Here is a 21,254-nt window from a genome sequence, read left to right on the forward strand (position 1 = left end):
GAGTGACCTCTCTCACACACCCTCACACGGCTCACTCCTTCCCCCCCCCCATGTAGTTGTATCACAACTTTTGATTGACTCTGTGATCAGCACCCCCACCAGGATAATTATTCGTTGTTCACTGGAGAGCTGAGCCGTGTGCTATGAGCACGCTTTCTTGACTGAGAGTTTCCCTGGATGGGTGTGGAATTTTAGGTGGAAAAATCTTCTTGCCTCAGCGTTAGGAAGGGTTTCTTCCATTTTTTCCGACTTAACGATAATATAACCATTTTGATTCCTGATCCTTTGTATGTTACCTGCTTTTTTTAGGAAGATCTTGGAATCTTCCGTTCATCCTTAGAGTCCTGGAGAACTCTAAGTTTTTTTAAGTATATATGTTTATAAGTTTTTTAAAGATGTGAGCTGGTCTGAGCTTTTTGGTTTTTTTTTCTTCCCCATTCATTTTGCTGCTCATTCAGGAGGCTCTTCAATCTTGAGTCTATTATCTTTCCATTCTGAGAAATTTCCTTCTCTCCATATTTGCTGGATGTGGGACTTTCAAGATGGATCCTCTCATTTTCTTATCTTTTCTGTCATTTTTTCCATCCATCTTTTTCTTCTATTTTCTGAAGTTTTCACCAATTATCTTCTGTCTTTTCTTTTGAGTATCTTTTTTTTTTCAAACATTCTATTTTTTAATAGCCAAACGTTCTTTCTTATTCAGATTGTTTATTTTACACCGTTTCTCATTTAGTGGATAAGATGTCTTCTCCTGTTTCTCTATGGGTATGAACTATGCTATTTTTGAAGTTTCGTTCGTTGTTTCCTCTGTTTGGGTCTTTTTCTTTCATGTTATAACTTTCCACAAACATTTGACGACCCTCGGCTGTCTGTTAAGATTTCATCATGAAGCATCAACAAAGCTGGTTGATGGTTTTGGGTACATGAACGCAGCTTATCCACTGGGAGTTCTCAAGGGTGATCTGGCAGAGAACCAGCTGATTCACTGAGGAGAGATTCCCTAGTGTCTGAACCTGTGACCATCCCCCTTCCTTTTTTCCCCCAAAAAAAGAATTATTTCCTGACTGCCAGTGTTCTGGAAACAGGGTATAGTAATTAGCCTGAGCATCCCACTCATGGGTGTGCAGTTTCTGAATCCTTAACCCCCTTGTTTTCATCCTCTTTAACTTACGGCCCACGATGACTCTCAAATGTCACAACCAACCCATTTTAACCTGAGAATATATTAAGAGGATTTCAGTCATTCACCTGCTGGTATGAATTCATACCTGCTCTGTTTACTTTTCCTCTAGCCCTTAGCCGTTATCAGCTGCTCTGAGGAAATGGAAGTCTGACCGATCAGGAAGTGGAAACAAGTAGGTAATTTAGGGTCACGGAGTCCCTCAGCCGAGCAGCCTAGAGCACATAAGGCAGATTGTGAGCCATGAGATTCGGGCCCCGGGACCTGGATGCCACAAGGGAGGTGAGAGGATAAAAAAGAAAATGCACTTACATTTAAATTGTGCTGGGCCGGGGCTACACTAGCGAGAGTTGACTTGTTTCCTCCCTCTGGCACTGCAGACAGCTTGCCTTCAAAGACCCAGCGCCCGGGTACTCTACAGGTTGGGGAGTCCCGTGCAAGGGGAACTTGAGTGCCCAGTCACCCTGGGAAAGATAGATTTTTAGGGAAAATGCATTCTGCGTTCCAAACAAGCAACTTATAAACGATCTTTTGGACCAAGTCCTGCTTGCTAACTGAGGCTCGGTTTGCCTGTCCTTGGCCAGCTCGGATAGTGCCAAGTTGGGGAGGCCATTAGCAGAAATGAAAAGCAAGAGATCTTTTAGTCCATTAGGTTAAAAGAGGACTTTTCTATCTTTTATTATTTATGATTTGTGACTTCAGTTACTGTTTCCCGGAACAAATAAAAGGTTACAGTTCTACTTCGACTTACTGGAGCAAATAGATGCTTATCATCAATCACGTAGAAATTGCTAGGCAGTCTGAAGGCCTTTGCTGCTGTGGTCTCTTTGCAAGTCTTTGATGTCTTGTCAGGCAAGTTATTTTCTGTGCCTCAGACAGTTTCTAAAAGCTACCACAATCTGGGGTGTCTGTGTGTGTGTGTGTGTGTGTGTGTGTGTGTGTGTGTGTGTGTGTATAAACACACACACATGTGTGTTAGCTATATCTGCCTTGCAAATGAATATAGTCAACCCAATGAAATGAACAAAAACAGATCTAGGTTTTCCTTTAAGGATGCTGCTCCCTGAAAAATAGGACTCAGGGTTCCAAGGATCTCCCGTAAGCATTTAGGAGTACTTGGGCGGGAGCCATGGAAGTTAGTGGGAGGGCAGGGAGAAAGGCTAGGTCAAGGGGGGCCTCATGACCTCCGGAGGGTGCCACCCCCCCACCCCCCCGCTGACTTCCACAGACCACCCCCACCCCCACGGCGGTCTCCAGCATCACAGCTACATCTGAGATGTTCAGTTTTCTTTCCCCTTCCGCTTTGTTCCCCTTTTTCAGTCTCCAAGCAGGGAGGGGGGTTGGGGGGCGGGGGGATGGGAGGAAGCCCGAACGAGACACAAACGAAAGAGGAAGTGTCTCTGCACTAACCAAACATCAAACAGCCCACTCAATCAGTGACCTCTATGGAAAGACTGAAGACATCCTCTGCGTCCTTTCTGACCTGCTGGGGGAGGGGACAGCCGCCGCCCCAAAGCAGCTAGCTTCCCTCTGGCCAGGTCACAGTGGGGACCCCCAGGGAGACTGGAGACAGAAGGGGCACCTCCAGGCTTCCGAGGCGAGCTTTGAGGCAGGAAAGGTCTCCTTGCTCTCGTGTGTCCTTCAGGGCCTCTTCCTCACAAGCACAACCCACTTAGCTCACAACCCGGAGATGCCCAGCAAGTGTGAAACGCAGGTGCCACCTGAGGGGGCCTCCCCCAGGACCCTCCCTGAGCCCTTACCTCCGTTTCACGCTCCAAGGGAGTCAGCAACCACACACTCCCCCCCCCCACCGATGCCTGAAGGGCCCCGCTGGTGCTGCCTGAGGCACACGACGGAGGGCCTGACAGGCCTCTGAGGGAAAGAAAGCACGCGAAAACAGATGACAAAGTGGCGATTGATAGAATCAAGTGTGGGCACAGGAAACAGAAGGGAGAATGTCGCCAGAGGTGCCCCTTGAGGCGGTTAAAAAAACGCACACTTCTGGGGTGCCCGGTGGCTCTGTCGATTGAGGCTCCAACTTCGGCTCAGGTCACGGTCTCAAAGTTTGTGGGTTCGAGGCCCACATGGGGCTCCTCACTGGCAGTGCAGAGCCTGTTTGTTTGGGATTCTAAATAAATAAACAAACAGAAACACACACTTCTGTGCAACGTAAAAACACATCTGCTTGAGTCAACATGATGAAAGACAGTAGTGGGGCACCTGGGTGGCTCAGTTGGTTAAGCTGCTGACTTTGGCTCAGGTCATGGTCTCCCCGTTCGTGAGTTCGAGCCCCGCGTCGGGCTCTGTGCCGACAGCTCAGAGCCTGGGGCCTGCTTCGGATTCTGTGTCTCCCTCCCTCCCTCTCTCTCTCTCTCTCTCTCTCTCTCTCCCCCTCCCCCACTCACGCTCTGTCTCTCAAAAATAAATAAAAACATTTAAGAAATTAAAAATTCTTTTAAAGTTCACTTATTTTTGAGAGAGAGAGAGAGAGATAGAGCATGGGCGGGGGAGGGGCAGAGAGAGGGAGAGGGAGACACAGAATCCGAAGCAGGCCCCAGGCTCTGAGCTGTCAGGACAGAGCCCGACGCGGGGCTCGAACTCAGGAACCGCGAGATCATGACCTGAGCCGAAGTCGGAAGCTTAACCAACTGAGCCACCCAGGTGCCCCTAAAAAAAAATTTTTTTAAAAGAAAGACAGCAGTAAGACATACATAAAATAGAAAAAGGTCTTCAAACCAGAATCTACAACTTGAGCCTATTTATGTAACAGCATGAATATATGTGTGTCAAGTCAAAGCCCAAATGTTAACGATGGTTCTCTCTGGAAGGAGGGCTTTCTGTGCTGTTTACTTCCTTTTTTATATCTTTTGGTACTCTAGATATTTATTGCGATGAGCACTTACTAGTTTTATATTTATTAAATATTCATACTCAAATATAAATCTTATGTAAATCAGTACTTATTGATGATATGAAATAGATCCATTATAAGGTGAATGGAAATGAGTTATAAAACCCATACGTAGTATGATTCCACTGTGAGAGTTTACATTTGTATACAAATGTGCATATTTTATACGTAAAATGTACAAACACAAAAATGTAGACATTTTTATTTTTTATTCAGTATAAATATTAAGTATCAAATTCACATATACATGTTAAATGTGTGCATTTAAAGACAAGTTAAAAAAATGTGTTCCCTTGTGCTTGCTTTTTAAAATAAGGAGGCTGTGTTACATTTTAAGCAATAATGATGTTTCCACTGTGTAGACAAAGAAGCAATACTTGGGGCTGAGTCTTGGAGGTGTAGGGACTGGCCAGTTCAGGACAGTCCAGGCAGAGGGAACAGCATGTACTGAAGGCACAAAGTCACAACAAAGCATGGCACGTTGTGGGCCGTTATCACCCCTGGCATCTGACTCCACGGAGCATTCCTGCCTGGAAACTCTCCTCCTTGCCTTTCTGAGTCACTCTTCTCTCTGGGCCGTCCAGTGGCACCAGTCAGCCCAGCAGGCACGGGGGTGGGGGAGGCTGAGGAAAACGAAGCTCAGCCTAATACCCTTGGCGTGGTGGTGTGGACAGTTCCGTAGAGATCGTGAGGGTTAAACTGAGCTACTTCAGGGGCACCTGGGTGGCTCAGTCGGTTAAGTGTCCAACTTCGGCTCAGGTCACCATCTCACGGTTTGTGGGTTCGAGCCCCTCATTGGGCTCTGGGCTGACAGCCCAGAGCCTGGATGGAGCCTGCTTCAGATTCTGTGTCTCCCTCTCTCTCTGCCCCCTCCCCTGCTCACTCTAAAAATAAACATTAAAACATTAAAAAAAAAAAAAAAAAAAAAAAAAAAAAACAACTATTCTGGAAGCTCAGGCCTGGGCACCACAGGCAGAGACTCTAGAATCCATGGTCAGTGGACTTGGTTTTAAGTTGAGGCACCCCCCACCCCCACCCCCTCAGTGGCCCCTCTCGGACAAAATACTTTACCTCCCTGAGCTTCAGTGCCTTTATCCACAAAACGGGACAGTAAGAACCTGTACCCGTAGGGTGGCTGAGCGGATGAAATAAGACTTGGGAAAGCCCCTTCCAACTGTTTGTGATCAGAAGAAGCTGACCACATTACGGACAGCGTGACAAAACCCCAAAGGCAAAAACGCAAAGCCCTAACATTTTAGCAGCCCGTCTCTGCTAAGAGACCGGCGCTCACGACAAGTCCTTGTGATACATCCTCGTGGTTGGACATGTCGGTCACAAGTTCTGATTACGGAAATGCTCTCTGACCAAACAGCCTGTTGGTGTGAGTCACCAGGGGTGGTTGAACTCTGCGGGCCCAGGACTCTCCTGGGAAGGGTTTGGGGGTATGTATATTCAAATGAAAGGAGAGCAGTGATTTATAATCCTTTTCATCCAGGGGATTGATTTACAGCCCTGACAGTGACAGGCTTCTGAAACAGCAGGTGTCCACATAACTGGCAAGGGGGGGGTCTCCCCCCTGGGCTGCCTTCTAGACCCTTCCCTTTCCTGTTTAGAGTCTGTGGTTTTCTATACATACACACCTCAGTTGATTCAGGATCCAGCCTAGTAACCTGGGTAAAGCCTCTTAAACGGTAATTCAAATAACTTCGGCCCTCTCACAAAACACAAACCACGAAAAGATTCTTACTGTGGATGGCTGTGCAGTGGCTTTAAAACTGACTAGGCTTTTATTGGTGGCCTTGGATGTGATAGGGCTTGAGGCTGTTTCTTTTCAAGGCTGAGTATTTCTTACTCCTTAATATTTGGATTTCACCTCTGGAGTCTTCTTGAGCTTGTTTTTTTGAGTTGTCAAAGTCTCTGTTAACATGTAAAGCTCTACTCTGCGTGATTCTATGGCATGGCAGTTGGGACCACATACACGGAGGGATGTCCCCCAGATCTTGCTGAATTAAAAAGGTTCAAAACAGTGCATATAACTTGAGCCTATTCATATAAAAACATGGGTATCTGTGTGTGTAAAGAAAGATGCTTGAGGGGCGCTTGGGTGGCTCAGTCGGTTGAGCGGCCGACTTCGGCTCACGGTCCGTGAGTTCGAGCCCCGCGTCAGGCTCTGTGCTGACAGAGCCTGGAGCCTGTTTCAGAATCTGTGTCTCCCTCTCTCTGACCCTCCCCCATTCATGCTCTGTCTCTCTCTGTCTCAAAAATAAATAAACGTTAAAAAAAAATTAAAAAAAAAAGAAAGATGCTTGCAACTTTGCCAATAATGGTTAATAATCATAGGAAGAATCCACGGGTTTGAGTCCCAGTTGGGCCACGTATTGGGCGCGTGACCTGGGACAAGGTGTTGTTAAACCTCTCTTCTTGATCTCTAAATCTGAGATCGAGTTATTCTAAGGATTCTGGAAGAGATACGAAGCACTTAATAAATGCTACTTATGGGGTGCCGGGGTGGCTCAGTCCGTTGAGCATCTGACTTCGGCTCAGGTCATGATCTCGTGGTTCATGAGTTCGAGCCCTGCCATCGGGCTCTGTGCTGACAGCTCAAAGCCTGGAGCCTGCTTTGGATTTTGTGTCTCCCTCTCTCTCTCTCTCTCTCTGACCCTCCTCTGCTCACACTCTGTCTCTCTCTCTCAAAAATAAACATAAAAAAAAAAAAATTAAAAATAAATAAATAAATAAATAATAAATAAATAAACAAACGCTACTTACTATGGCCCTGCACTTAGACCCTGAAGAAATGGATTCTGGGGGCGCCTGAGTGGCTCAGTTGGTTAAGCGTCGGACTCTTGATTTCCATTCAGGTCATGATCTCACAGTCCGCGAGATCGAGCCCGGCATCAGGTTCTGTACTGACGGTGTGGAGCCTGCTTGGGATTCTCTCTCTCTCCCTCTCTCTCTCTGCCCTTCCCCTGATCTCGCACATGTGCACGAGCGTACTCTCTCTCTCTCAAAATAAATAAACATTAAAAAAAAAAAAAGAAAGAAAAGAAACGTATTCTGCCATTTGCTGTAGCAGACAGCCCGCAAAACAGAGTGCTGTAGTTGAGATAAAACACAACTTACTGACCCTGGGTGTCACCTGGGGGTTCCAGCATGGAGAAAATGGTCTAAAAAGTCCCTGAGGCCATTTAACTGTTACCCTCAGAAGGCTGAATATAAATACATCCATTCTCAGACCAGAACATTCACTCCTGGGAGGGATGGGACTCCAGATTCTAACAAGTTTTCCCGGTAAACATGGGGACTTCGGGGTGACCCCAGTGGCCATGCAAAGGCCTGGTAAGTCTATCTCCACAATGAGCTCAGAGCACCCTCCATTTTCCATTGTGGGCCAACCCCCTTCCTGACTGGCACATTCTTGATATGTCACAATAGAAGGTTTGAAGTGTTTCTGTAAATACGCTTTCCTTAGATTCTCCAATTATAGTCAAGTCTTGCTGAAGGACCCATTCTGACTTCCTAATGTGACTTCACATTTCTTTTTTTTTTTTTTTTCTTTTTTCTTTTAATGTTTATTTATTTTTGAGAGAGAGACAGAGCACAAGCTGGGCAGGAATAGAGAGAGAGGGAGACACAGAATCCGAAGCAGGCTCCAGGCTCTGAGCTGCTGGCATGGAGCTCGATACGGGGCTCAAACTCACAAACTCTGAGATCATGACCTGAGCCTAAGTCGGACACTTAACCGACTGAGCCTCCCAGGCGCCCCTCACATTTGTGTTAGCTTTATGGTTTAACTCTCAAAGCAGGGGTTGTCAGATACAATGCAAGATTCCCAGGTATTTGAATTTCAGAGAACCAATGAATAGCTTTTTGGCATAAGCATGCCCCAAGTATAGCTTTGGACATGCTTTATTCTTAAAATTATTATCATATGTATTATATATATTATATATTTATTATTATTATAATTTCTCTGAAGTTCCAATTAACTGGGCATCCTGTACTTTTATTGCTAAATCTGTTAACCTTATCTCCGAGGGAAATCTTATTTTCCTATCTTCAAATTCTTGGAGGTGGGGGTGACCTCATCGTTGCTCACATAACCTACACACAGTTCTGGAAAGAGAAGAAAGGTAATTCTATAGGCACAAAGACAAATTCCACACAAATAGCCAATACTTCCCCATGCAAGGCACTGGGCTGGGTGACTCAGGGAGAGTAAATTCTGGTAAATCACAAGCCCCGCGCCCCCAGGGACCTTACAGCGTAGAACACGCAAGAGACCCCGTACAGGGCCCACGCGAGAGCCACACAGAATGCGCTCCAAGTGTGCTAGGCTCAGAGGGGAGGAAGACCACATTTGCTTGGAGGGACTGGGGGAAAAAGGCACCTTGCAGGAGGAGCATTTGTATGAATCTTAAAAAAATATCAGCAGGTGGGGGCGCCTGGGTGGCTCAGGTCATGGGTTTAAGTCCTGCATCAGGCTCTGCACGGACAGCTCATAGCCTGGAGCCTGCTTTGGATTCTGTCTCCCTCTCTCCCTGCCCCTCCCCCACTTGTGCTCTCTCTCTCTCTCTCTCTCTCTCTCTCTCTTAAAAAAAAATTTTTTTTTTTTTTTTAAATATTGACAGGTGGAGGGAGCACGGTCTGGCGTGTTCAGTGGAGGGAATGATTTGAACACATGTCAAGCAGAAGCAGAGGATGTATCTGGTGGTGACTTCCTTTGGGCAGAACATAGAAGACGCAAAGAAGAGAGTTAAAGTTGGAAAAAGTAGTTTCGGTTAAATAAACGTGCAAACAAAAAACAAGGCAAAAAAAGAACCCACGGTCACCAAATCGCTGCTCGAGTACAGTTTTCAAATATGGAGATGTTTCCAAATATTCTCTTGGGAGAGGAGGTGGGGGGTTATCTTGTCCTCCAAGGAACTAGTTTTATCACATTTAGGAAGCATGGGGACTTTGGGGTGACCCCAGTGGCCCTCACCCCAGACAGTGGCTGCCACCATGTGATTCGTTTGGGTTCAAAGGGCGTGAGAAATAATCGGGTATATCCAATCAAAGCAGTGAGCATCTGGGTGAAGGTAGCCTGTGGAAGAAAATATGGATATCTTTTGTTTTACAGATTAGACATAGTCAGGAGAAGTTGGCTAGGCAATGAACTTCTGAAAAGTCAATTTATTTCCCTATTTTTCTTTTCTTTTCTTTCTTTTTTTTTTTAAAGTAAGCTCTTCGCCCATCGTGGGGCTTGAACTCACGGCCCTGAGATCAAGAGTCGCATGCTCCACCAACGGAGCCAGGCAGGCACCCCTATTTCCCTATTTTTCAACAAAACACGAGAGTCCTGGGCTCTCAAGCCTCATCTCCTCCTTTTTTATGTGGTCGTTTGCAGAAATATAAGCTAAAAGCTCAGATGAGACCCAGTTCTCTGATGTGTAAAAGAAGGTGGCCCAAAGGCCCAAATGCTTCATTTCCCTGCAACCAATTCCAAGGAAAGCTCTTGGGGACACAGATGGTTCCCCTTCTCCTTTCTCAAGGAAATGAATGTGATGAAGCCAGCCAGTCCTAGGAGCCAGCCATTAGGAAGGGTGCTGAGGGGCAGAGCCACCCCTCCCCACCTCAAAGAACCACCTGGAAAGAAAAGGCATGGAGAGTAAGTCGCTACAGGGCTGGTCGCCGTGACCCACAGCCCTGGTATTCACCCCTCCCGGCACTCGTGCCTTCCTGGCATTGAACGGATGCATCCTGGAGTCTGGGCTGCCTAACACAATGGCCTATGACAGAGGTGACAGGGAACCAGCACGAGCCTAGAAAAGCCTGGAAAGCTTGGTGGATTCTGCCCCGGCGTTCTTGGAGCCCCGAGGTACCATGGAACGAGCCTGTCTCTCCTGCTGCAGAGGCCACGTGGAGAGAGGGACAGGCCCCGAGGCTCTGAGAAAGAGGACTGAGGGACTCAGCCCAGTGTGTGCCCCTGTGCTGGCCGGTCCAGCCACCCCCAGACTTGGCTGGGAGCCAGGCCGGCTGAGACGCGCCCAACACGGTGGGGGAGGCGTCACGTTGGATGTCCCACCCAGACAGAGACCAGCCCCCCCCCCCACCTCTCCCCAGCCTTGTTTAAATTCACAGCCCACAGATGCAAATAGCATTGCTGTTGTTTCGAGCCACTGAGTTTGGGGTAGTCTGTTACGCAGCCAGAGGTAATGAAACCCCACGGGGCTCGCAGGAACTAGGTAAAACACCCATAACAATGTCAGGAATCTGTGCCGTCCGGCTGGTCAGGTTGCTCAGGGTCTATGGAGGACAGGAACGCTTACTATTGAGGACCAAACAGGACTTCTCCGAGGTCCCCAGTTTTCCGGACTCTGGGGTGGGAACAGGTGACGGGCCCCCGGGGGAGTTTCTCGGCTCTTGGACACACAGCACCCTTGTGCTGAGGGGCTCCCCCTGACTTTGCTCCCCAGAGAGGCAATGACACAAACCGTCGCATTCGGAGTGGGGGCGCTTTGGGGCCACCGAGTCAGGGGTGCCTCTGCTGGAGGCAGTAGCGAAACCCAGGAAAGACAGGTGCAGCCAAGTGGGGATGGCGGCGGAAAGTTACCCTGGGAGGCAGCTGCCAGGGGCTCCTTCGATCAACCCATGGCAGGAAGCAGGACCGAGGTCGCAGAAGGGTGCATACCAGCCAACGGGGCTAAATTCAGGGTCCTGGGCTGGAGTGCAGGGCGTGCTTCGTAGGCGGGGCCAGGCACTGGGCTTTGAAGATGGCAAGGAAGGAACCGGGTGCTCTGCACACAGGGGACGACCCCCCTGGACGTGCAGAAACATGAGTGCGGGCACCCCAGTCGTGCAGGTGGGCTCCTTGGGGCAGTGGGGGCCTGGGGAGGTGGCTGAGACACGCGAATGCCAGGCCACAGCAGCATGCCACCCAGACGCATGGTTCGCCATGTATCCCCCGCCCCCAACAGCTAGCATGTAATAGATGCTTAATAAATGTTCGCTGAATAGTTGAATCTGGCCTCTGCGTCACGCGGAGACGCTGAAACCATCTCCACGGGGGTGACCCAGGTCAGGTGAGAGCAGTGAACCAAGGCTGGGGAGACCAGAGGAGAGGCCCCCAGGGGCTTCTGCAGCATCCTGCGGAGAGGAGGTGAGGGGAGGGCTGGAGAAGAAGGATGTGGCCAGCACCGTCCTCGGGACGACATTCACCAGGATGGGCAGCCGGGGCCAGGGGCCCCCGGGGCTCTCATCCAGCCTTGGCGTTAAATCGCCAGGTGATGTGGACAAGTCTCCACGTCTCTCTGGGGCTCAGCTCTGTCTCTGTGAATCAAAGGTATTGGATGGGAAGTTTCCCCTCTGCTCAGAGACTTGGGGACTCTGAGATCTGTGACTCATAAAGTGTGGGTGGGGTGAGGTCTGAATAGGGAAGGAGCTGGAAGGGTCAAAGATAACTCCCAGGAGGGTGATGGAGAAAATGATGCGGCTGTCACAGAGATAGGGAGTCAGGAGGGAGCTGGACTGTGCGGGAAAGCCAGAGTGTTTGCTGTTAGGGAAGGTTGGAGCAGAGGAGGGCACATCTCCAGCAAGTGGGACGGAGAGGCACCAAATAACAGCCAACTGGAACATTCCCTCCACGGCCCCCCAAAGATGTCCAAGTCCTAGTCCTTGGAGGCTGTGACTGGCACCACACGTGGAAAAAAAGGTCTTTGCAGGTGTGATTAAGTCATGGTCTTGAGATGGGGAGAACATTCTTGATATTCGGGTGGATTTGCTACGGTGACAGGTAGAAAAGTAAATTCAGGAAGGCGCTTATAAACATATTACCTCAAAAAAGCAATACAAAATGTAGACATCTGCATGCAAAGATACAAAGCCAAAGGGTTGGGGAGAAAACCTGCTAACTGTGTACATTTGCCTCTGCTTTGTGCCCTGTGAGCTAGCAGGAGGCCCCGGTCCATCGTGGAGAATGGAGAGCCATCAAGGCATCCTTCAAGATAGGCAGTGAGGATATTCGAGCCCCTTCCAGGGAAAGCTGTCAGGACGCAATGTAGCTCTGGGGACGTGTTGCTCTATCCCATCTCTGTCTGTCTGTCTGTCTGTTTCCATTCGCCATTTTACTACAGGGAGCTAGTCTAAATAATAGCTTGCTCCCTGGGAGACCGCCGTTATGAGCCACCCATCAGCCAATGGATGGGCCCGCTCTGGTCAAGTGACCTCCCTTGATCCAATGATGTCTCCAACTTGCCCGAAGTGGATTTGCAAGGGAGTCCTCTCTACTGAGACAGGTCCCAGGAGCGACCCTAACTGAACCAGCTTCGGGCAGAGACCACATCATGTTCCCCCTTTTCACTCTCTAAGAGCCAAAATGAGACGGGGCAAACCTGGGACCCCATTTTCTCTGTATCAAACTTGCCTGAATTAAAAATGTTTGAAAGATGAGTGTAGGGGCGCCTGGGTGGCTCAGTCGGTTAAGCGGCCGACTTCAGCTCAGGTCATGATCTCACGGTCCGTGAGTTCGAGCCCCGCGTCGGGCTCTGTGCTGACAGCTCAGAGCCTGTAGCCTGTTTCCGATTCTGTGTCTCCCTCTCTCTCTGCCCCTCCCCTGTTCATGCTCTGTCTCTCTCTGTCTCAAAAATAAATAAACATTAAAAATAATTAAAAAAAAAAAAAAAAAAAGAAAGATGAGTGTAAAAGCCTTCGCCCACTGGGGAATGTTTAGCATCTGCCTGAACACAATACTAAGTTTTAAAAAACACCTAGTTCATATTTTTCTAGAGGAAAAATAGAACAGAGCTGTACTCTCTTGTCATTGGTCATTGATATAATAATGCCTTCTACTTATAGTGCTGGGCCAATGATAAGATTAAAGTGCACACGTATTTTGCTTACAGATCCTTTTTTTTTTTTTTTTAATTATTTTTAATGTTTATTTATTTTTGAAGGACAGAGGCAGAACCTGAGCAGGGGAGGGGCAGAGACAGAGGGAGACACGGAATCTGAAGAAAGCTCCAGGCTCTGGACTGTCAGCACGGAGCCCGATGCGGGGCTCAAACTCACAAGCTGTGAGATCATGACCTGAGCCAAAGTCGGATGCCCAACCGACTGAGCCACCCAGGCGCCCCTACAGATCCTTTTTAAAAAATTTATTTTTTCAGAGAGAGAGAGAGAGAGAGAGAGAGAGAGAGAGAGCACGCATATGCACGAGAACGGGAGAGAGGGGCAGAGGGAGAGAGAGAATGTTAAGCAGGCTCCACGCTCAGTGCAGGGCCTGACTTGGGGCTTGATCCCAGAATCCTGGGATCATGACCTGAGCCAAAATCAAGAGTCAGACATTCAACCGACTGAGCCACCCAGGCGCCCCCGGATCCTTTTAACATAAGGTGTAATTAATACAAGATGGACTCCTCCGACCCCCAATCAAATGTCAACACAACTCCTTTCTCAGGGACTTCCGGTTCAAGAATCACCTCTGGATGGCCAGGGTAATATTACAGCGGAGAATTTCATACACTGGTTTCTGGGTTCTTTGAAGGGCAAATTGTTAAGGTGAAAAAAGAAAGAGGAAGATGAGAGAGAAGAAGGAAGACAAAGAAACTGAAGGGAGTACAAGAGAAAGATGAAGATAAAATCAAAATTTTTCAAAGGACAAAAATAATAATAGCTACCCCCAATTCCAGTTCCGTGCCCGACCCTGCCGTGTTTCTTCTGCATTTGATGTTTAATAACAAACTTACTGCAGTAGGTGTGATAGCCAGTGCCCAGAAAGGCTAAGTCATTTGCCTGAAGGCACACAGCTCAGTAAGAGCAGTCTGGATTTGAATCCAAGCACATCTTGCTTCCAAGATCAGGCTCTTCATCAGTCACAGAAGTGCCCGTGGTCGTTCCTTAAACAACCTTACAAAATAAAAGGAAACCGCAGCCTGCCAATTCTCTAGGAGAGCCACCACTGGGATTTGAAAGCTTGAGTGAAAACAACGTAACGAGCCCGTCCTGTGCTGAAATTGGCGGTTTGGACCTCCTGCATCAGTGAGCAAAGAGGCCATTACAGAAACGGATCACACACAGGCTGGTGAGAGCACACAGCCCCTTGGGGCTTCGCCGTAAGGAGGCCACTTGCGGGTTGCGGCTGAGATGAAAAGCATCTTGATGTCATGGATTTGGCCTAACTCAGCCCTCCATGCATTGTGGTGCGGACCCCGGTCAAGTGTAGGCTTTGAAACTGTTTTTAATACTTACACCACCACCCCAACAAGGCCACGATGTCTTTCTCCTTTATAGCTTTTTATTAAGAAAAATTTCGACTTACACAAAATTTGCAAGAACAGCACAATGTACAATTAATAGCTTGCCATTGGCTTTGCCTGTCCGGCTGCTCTCCGACCGTCTCTCAGGGAGAGTTCTTGCTGCTACCCCCGCTCGTAAGCTCCACCAGACCCCATGGCCTTTGCACATGCTGTACCCTCTCCTAGGACTCCCTATGGCTTATTCATCTTTTATCGTAGCCTTTCATATTTTTGTCTCCCCTACTGGACAGCAGCCTTCTTGGGGTGGGGGCAGGGGAGATGTTTCTCCTTCTTACTTCTAATGCCTAAAAAGGCTGCTCAGTGAGGGAGCTTTCTCACCCCTATGTTGTTCCAGCCAGCGAGCCAGCCAGCAAACAGCCTTTCCCACCGTTATGTCTGGGTATACGTAAGTCACCTTGGAAGGCTCAGCCCAAATGCCTTCTCTTCCACAAAAGTGTCCCAGATTCCATCTCAATGGAAGGAACTGTTTTTCTCTGAAGGCACACAGCAATTAATCTAGCCCTCTCGGGTGGTATTTCTTACTGTATATCTTGCCTTGATCATTTATGCACATATAGTTTCTCTCCCGCTAGACTGTAAGCATCTTAAATTCCATTCCATAAGTGGTTCTCAGTGTATTCACAGAGTTATGCGGCCATTACTGTAATTTAATTTGAGAACAGTATCATCACCCTTGCCCCCCCCGCCCCCAGAAGCCCATATCCATCAGCAGCCCTCTCCGCTTCCCCGCTTCTCCTAAGCGACAACCAATTTATGTTCTGTGTCCATACATTTGCCTATTCTGGATATTTCCTGCAAATGGAATTATAGAATATGATTATAAAGACGAAGACTGGGGGGGCGCCTGGATGGCTCAGTCGGTTGAGCGGCCGACTTCGGCTCAGGTCATGATCTCACGGTCCGTGAGTTCGAGCCCCGCGTCGGGCTCTGTGCTGACAGCTTGGAGCCTGGAGCCTGTTTCAGATTCTGTGTCTCCCTCTCTCTGACCCTCCCCATTCATGCTCTGTCTCTCTCTGTCTCAAAAATAAATAAATGTTAAAAAAAAAATTAAAAAAAAAAAGATGAAGACTGGTGTGTCTGACTTCTTTAACTTAACATAATGTTTTCGAGGTTCATCTAATCTTGCAGCCTGTATAAATACATAAACGTTTATTTATTTTGAGAGGGAGAGAGAGAGAGAAAGAGTGGGGGGCGGAGAGAGAAAGGCTGGCGGGGGGGGAGAGAGAGAGAGAGAGAGAGAGAGAGAGAGAGAGAGAGAATCCCAAGTTGGCTCCACGCTTCGCATATAACCCAACACGGGTCTCTGTCTTACAACCGTGCGATCACGACCTGAGCCAAAATCAAGAGTTGGAGACTTAACCGACTGAGCCACCCGGGCGCCCCTATTCATTTTATTACATGATATTTCATGGTACGGATATGCCACATTTTATCAATCCATCATTTGTGGGGCATTTGGGTCGTTTCCACTTTTTATCTATTATAAATAATGCTGCTAGTAAACATTCACGTACACATTTTTATATGGAGGTAGGTTTTCATTTCTTTTTGGTCTGTACCTAGGACTGTAATTGCTGGACCATATGGTAACTCTATATTTAACATTTTGAGGAACGGGGCGCCTGGGTAGCTTGGTTGGTTAAGCATCTAATTTCGGCTCAGGTCATGATCTCGTGGTTCATGGGTTTGAGCCCTGCATCGGGCTCTGTGCTGATGGCTCAAAGCCTGGAGCCTGCTTCAGATTCAGTGTCTCCCTCTCTCTGCCCCTCCCTCACTCATGCTCTGTCTCTCTCTCTCTCTCTCTCTCTCTCAAAAATAAAGAAACATTAGCATTTTGAGGAACAGACACACTACTTTCCAAAGGGGCTACATACGGTTTTACCATCCCACAAACAATTTATGTGGGTTACAATTTCTCTACATCCCCACCAACACTTACGTCCATTTTTTAAAACTCTAGCCATCCTAATAGGTGTGAGGTGGTATCTTGCTGTGGCTTTGATTTCTATTTCCCTGATGACTAATAATGTTGAGTAGCTTTGGGGCACCTGGGTGGCTCAGTTGGTTAAGTATCCGACTCTTGATTTCAGCTCAGGTCACGTTCTCACTGTGTGAGTTTGAGCCCCGCATCAGGCCTGCTTGGGATTCTCTCTCCCTCCCTCTGCTCCTCCCCAACCTGTGCTCTGTCTGGCTCAAAATAAATAAACGTAAAAAAAAAATTTTTTTTTAAATGCCGAGCATCTTTTCGCGTGCTTACTGAAATCTCAAATCCTTATTTGGACGTTGCTACAAACACCTTGGTTACTTAAGGATGGTGCTGAAGACAGATATCAAGTCACTGGTGGATAAAAAAAAACTTGAGGTTTGGTAGCCGAGTGCTCTTTCTGGGAGCCGCTCATGGATAGGTTTGAGCTGGATTTTGTAAACAGTCACGAGGACATCCTTGGACATCAACCCTATATAGCTAGAGAATGTCCCTCGACACACAAAACTAATTTTAAAAGTCCCCCAAATCTAGGAACATGAGAAAAACTAAAGCTTCATTTTACAATGCAGCAATAAAATCACTGTTATTTTTTATTACTAAATGGGTAAAATTATTTACGATCAGGTTTTGAGATACCTTCTTTTTTTTTTATATAGGGTTTTTTATTTTTTTTAATGTTTTTTTATTTATTTTTGAGACAGAGAGAGACAGAGCATGAGCAGGGGAGGGGCAGAGAGAGAAGGAAACACAGAATCCGAAGCAGGCTCCAGGCTCCGAGCTGTCAGCACAGAGCCCGACGCGGGGCTCGAACCCACAAACCGCAAGATCATGACCTGAACCGAAGTCGGACGCTTAACCGACTGACCCACCCAGGCGCCCCACAGGTTTTGAGATATCTTCCCCAAACTGAGAATTATTCATGCGCGATCAGTGATCCGCACAATATGGGGGGGATCAGTTTTAGACCTTCCGGTTTTGTTCTCTGGTGCCTCAGCCACAGTGCGGTTCAACTCTCACAACAATATGGAAAGCAGAGATACTGGATTCATGAGAACGTTGGAAAATTTCGGAAAGAAGCGCTGGTGTCTGGGAGAAAAAGTTCGGTCCGAAACCATCTGATTTGTGAGCCTTTGAAAACGAAGGGGTGTCACCCTTGCTGCTGGTGTTCGCGTCTCCAGTTTGGGTGAGAAGTTGACGTGGAAAGATACAGGTAGGCACTCAATGAAATACGCAAGTATTTAAAACAATGACCTTTGGGGCTTATGCTAATGACGTGTTACTAAATCATATGCGGGGAAAACTGACTAGGCAGAAATGTCAAAACTATTTACGGTAGTTGTGATAGCGTGGTAAGATTAGGGGCGGTTTTTCACCGAGAGTTTTTTTGTAGTAGATGAAAAAAAAATCATACCAAAAAAGGTGTCAAACAGAAGCTATTCAGAAACTGCAGGATCCTTATCTCTGCACTGATCGCCGAAAAAAGAGGTTCTTCTTGGGGGGGGGGGGGGAGCAGAAAATCAAGCTGGATTCAAGCCAATTTTGATAACATTTTGGTGACTGTTGAGAGCTGAAGGTCTGTGTCCCCCCCTCCCCCAGCCGCCAGCCAATTCGCAGGTAATCAGGTCATGAGGGGAGGGAGCCCCGATGAATGGAAATTAGACAAAGGGGCAAAAGCTAGTTCTTTTCTGCCAAAGTGAAGCCAGCAGTCTGCAAACCAGAGGAGGGCCCTCCCCAGAACCCCAGCACGCTTGCACCCTGATCTCAGACTTCAGTCTCCAGAGTTGTGAGCAGCCCTTTTTGTTGTTGTTGTTGTCTTTTGTAAGCCACCCAGTCTGTGGCACTTTTCATAGCAGGCTGAACTATGACAGCGGCCAGGGTACAAATGAATCTGAAAGTACCCAATGAGGGCTGGAGACTGCCAGGTCCTAACTTTCGGTAACTCGGGAGGACGAACACACTCGAGTATCTGCGGCCTGCTGTGGGTAAATTCCCCGCGAGGACAGAGTGCAGGGAGAACAAGAACAAAACACTGGGGTTTTTTCAAAACCTGTTGAGTTACCCTTAGCGCCTTTCGAGGCTATTTTTTCCCCTTGGCTAGTCCCCCTCTTTACTTTTTTGTTTTGAGGAAAAAAATAAAGAATTTATCATAGGAACTTTGTACGATAGAGTATAACACTATATGCTTCTATAAACAATTTTTGTTATGTGCTGGAATATTCTAGAAGGCTTTCAAGAATCCGAATGTAGGAAAGGACTGGAGGCCATTAGCTCAACCTCCTGACGTCTCAGATCAGTAGTAGTCTAACCAGGTCACTCCTGCAACAAGCGACAGCCAACTCGGGGGGCCTCTTCCTCATAGTCTGGCTTTCCCCAGGCTCCTGTGACAGCTTGATTGCATCCGAGTCTCCTGAGAAGGGGGACTCTGTGTTGGTGACTCTTAGGAACAGTCAGATGTGTACGACGACGGGAACTCAGGGAGCTTAGCAAGAGCGTGAGCTCATGTCACAATCAGCAGAGGATCGGAGATGGGGACAGAAATAGCTCTAAAATAAGGCAGAAGGCTTGACGCGCCCTGAGGCAGGAATGAGGTGGGAGAGGGACACAAAGGAAGAAAATTGGTCTGGGTCGTGGGGTGGACGGCAAGCCAGCAATCTTCTTCCCAGACGAGCTGGAAGATGAGTAGGATCTGGCCTGGGGGGCAAAGTGAACCAGAGAGGGGGCGTGCGGGTAAGGGCTCGCTAGTGTAGGTGGGTGAAGGCTGCTGGAAGGGAAGATTGGTCAGCGGGGGGCGCGGACGCTAGATGTCCTGAGTGTTGGGCAGGGGGCTTGAACGTGATTTTGTTGTGTGCACTTTAGAAAGGGTTATGCTGTACGGGATGCCTGTGTTAAATTGGTGGTGCTCTTTATTTTCATAAAGCTGGGCATCCAGCCCTTACCTGGAATGTATTCCCCATGACACCGATTCATAGCATCTTTCCCCAAACTGTAACCCGCTGCACACATGCCAGGATTGCACCTACAAAATTAACTTTAATATGTGACGTCACCAATATTGTTCAGCCACGGGCACTGTGATGCTTGCTCTCTTATGCAGGATAACGTTTCGACGAACTCGTTCTGGTGTTAAAATAAAGCGAGTTAAATCCCACGAGGTTTGCAAGAATTGGGATTTTCCCTGTAGAATAATAAAAGAGTGAAACAAACCACGTATATATACTTTTTTTGCTCCCAAGGTCAGCCGTCTGACCTTGGGCTTCATCTTCTGAGCATGTTCTCTCTCTTCTGTGGTGTTTGAACTGAAAATCAAACCTCAGTCTGAAGATGCGGTGTGCTTAATCACAAAAGAACGACGGGGGTACCGGGGTGGCTCAGCCGGTTGAGCGTCTGTCTTCCGCTCAGGTCATGATCTCACGGTTCGTAAGTTCGAGCCCCTGCGTTGGGCTCTGTACTGATGGCTCAGAGCCTGGAGCCTGCCTCTGATTCTGTCTCCCTCTCTCTCTGCCCCTCCCCCGCTCAGGCTCCGTCTCTCAAAAATAAACATTTAAAAAATTTACAAAAAAAAAAAAAAAAGAAGGTTCAACCTTTAAAAAGACTTTGCTGCTTACATTTTCCTATCATGTACTTTCGTGGGGAAAAGAAAAACCAACACACTCCTCCACTCAGTATAAATGTTAATTCTGGACACAGCTTCCCTTAGTATTCTTTTGGCCAACAGAGAAGCTTCACACAGCCGCCTTGAATAGTTAGTTTGTATCGAATCCTTGTTTGAGCCTTTTGTTGTCTCCTGTACTTGAAAAGGGACCCTTGTGAAATACAGCTGCACAGTGTTTTCGTAGATACTCCATGCTGCCACGACAATACTGTATTTCAGTTGCCCCACTAATTTCTGAGGAAAAAAGTACAGTCTATTTTAAAACACGGTCCGCGGTCGTTAGTTTTTTGAGGATTTGCCAAATTTCCCGTCACCAAAACAAACCTCTGGTTGAACCTATAAACTCTTGAGTTTCCTGCATTCTTGCAACCAGAGTCTCTTTTTTTCTCTTGCAACAACCCACACTGTGGGCAACGGAACAGGTCATTTTGAGACCATCTCATGCCAATTAACCATGACGGTGCTAAAACATTTCACCAGACGACAGCTGGACTTTTAGCCATTTCCTTTGACAAAGGAATATTCTCTTTTTCCAACGACAGCATAAAAAATGTGTGTGTGTGTTTAAAGACTTCTTTTGGGGATCCAAACGCTCACATGAGTTTAGTTTCAATTTTAAAAGATCTTAAATCTCTGAAAGCAAGCCTTTAACGACCTGTTTCCAAGGTACAGATCTGTAGAGATTTGTAGATATTTAAGTCCAAATTTCTCGATCTCAGTTTTTCTTGGAACCAACGGTGAAACTTCACATTAAAGGTGAGACCTTAGGGGCGCCTGGGTGGCGCAGCCGGTTGAGCGTCCGACTTCAGCCAGGTCACGATCTCGCGGTCCGTGAGTTCGAGCCCCGCGTCAGGCTCTGGGCTGATGGCTCGGAGCCTGGAGCCTGTTTCCGATTCTGTGTCTCCCTCTCTCTCTGCCCCTCCCCCGTTCATGCTCTGCCTCTCTCTGTCCTAAAAATAAATAAAAAACGTTGAAAAAAAAAATTAAAAAAAGGTGAGACCTTAGTACAGAGTTTTCATTTGCCACTAAGGCCGGGAGCCAACCAGTGTGGGGGTACAGCCATGGCCACTGAACATTTCTGGATATCTGCTTTGCAAGTCCTATTGCGGGGAAGGACCCTTCCTTCCGCTTCGGGGAAGTACGTGCTCAGTTTTCAATACATGCCACTTCAGAAAAGGCAGGAACATGCCAGAAGTTATTTAACAACTTCTAATTTCGCTGACGTTGCA

This window comes from Panthera pardus, unplaced genomic scaffold, assembly GCF_024362965.1.
Source record: "Panthera pardus isolate Hobbes unplaced genomic scaffold, ASM2436296v1 HiC_scaffold_3, whole genome shotgun sequence".
Taxonomy (NCBI): Eukaryota; Metazoa; Chordata; class Mammalia; order Carnivora; family Felidae; genus Panthera; species Panthera pardus.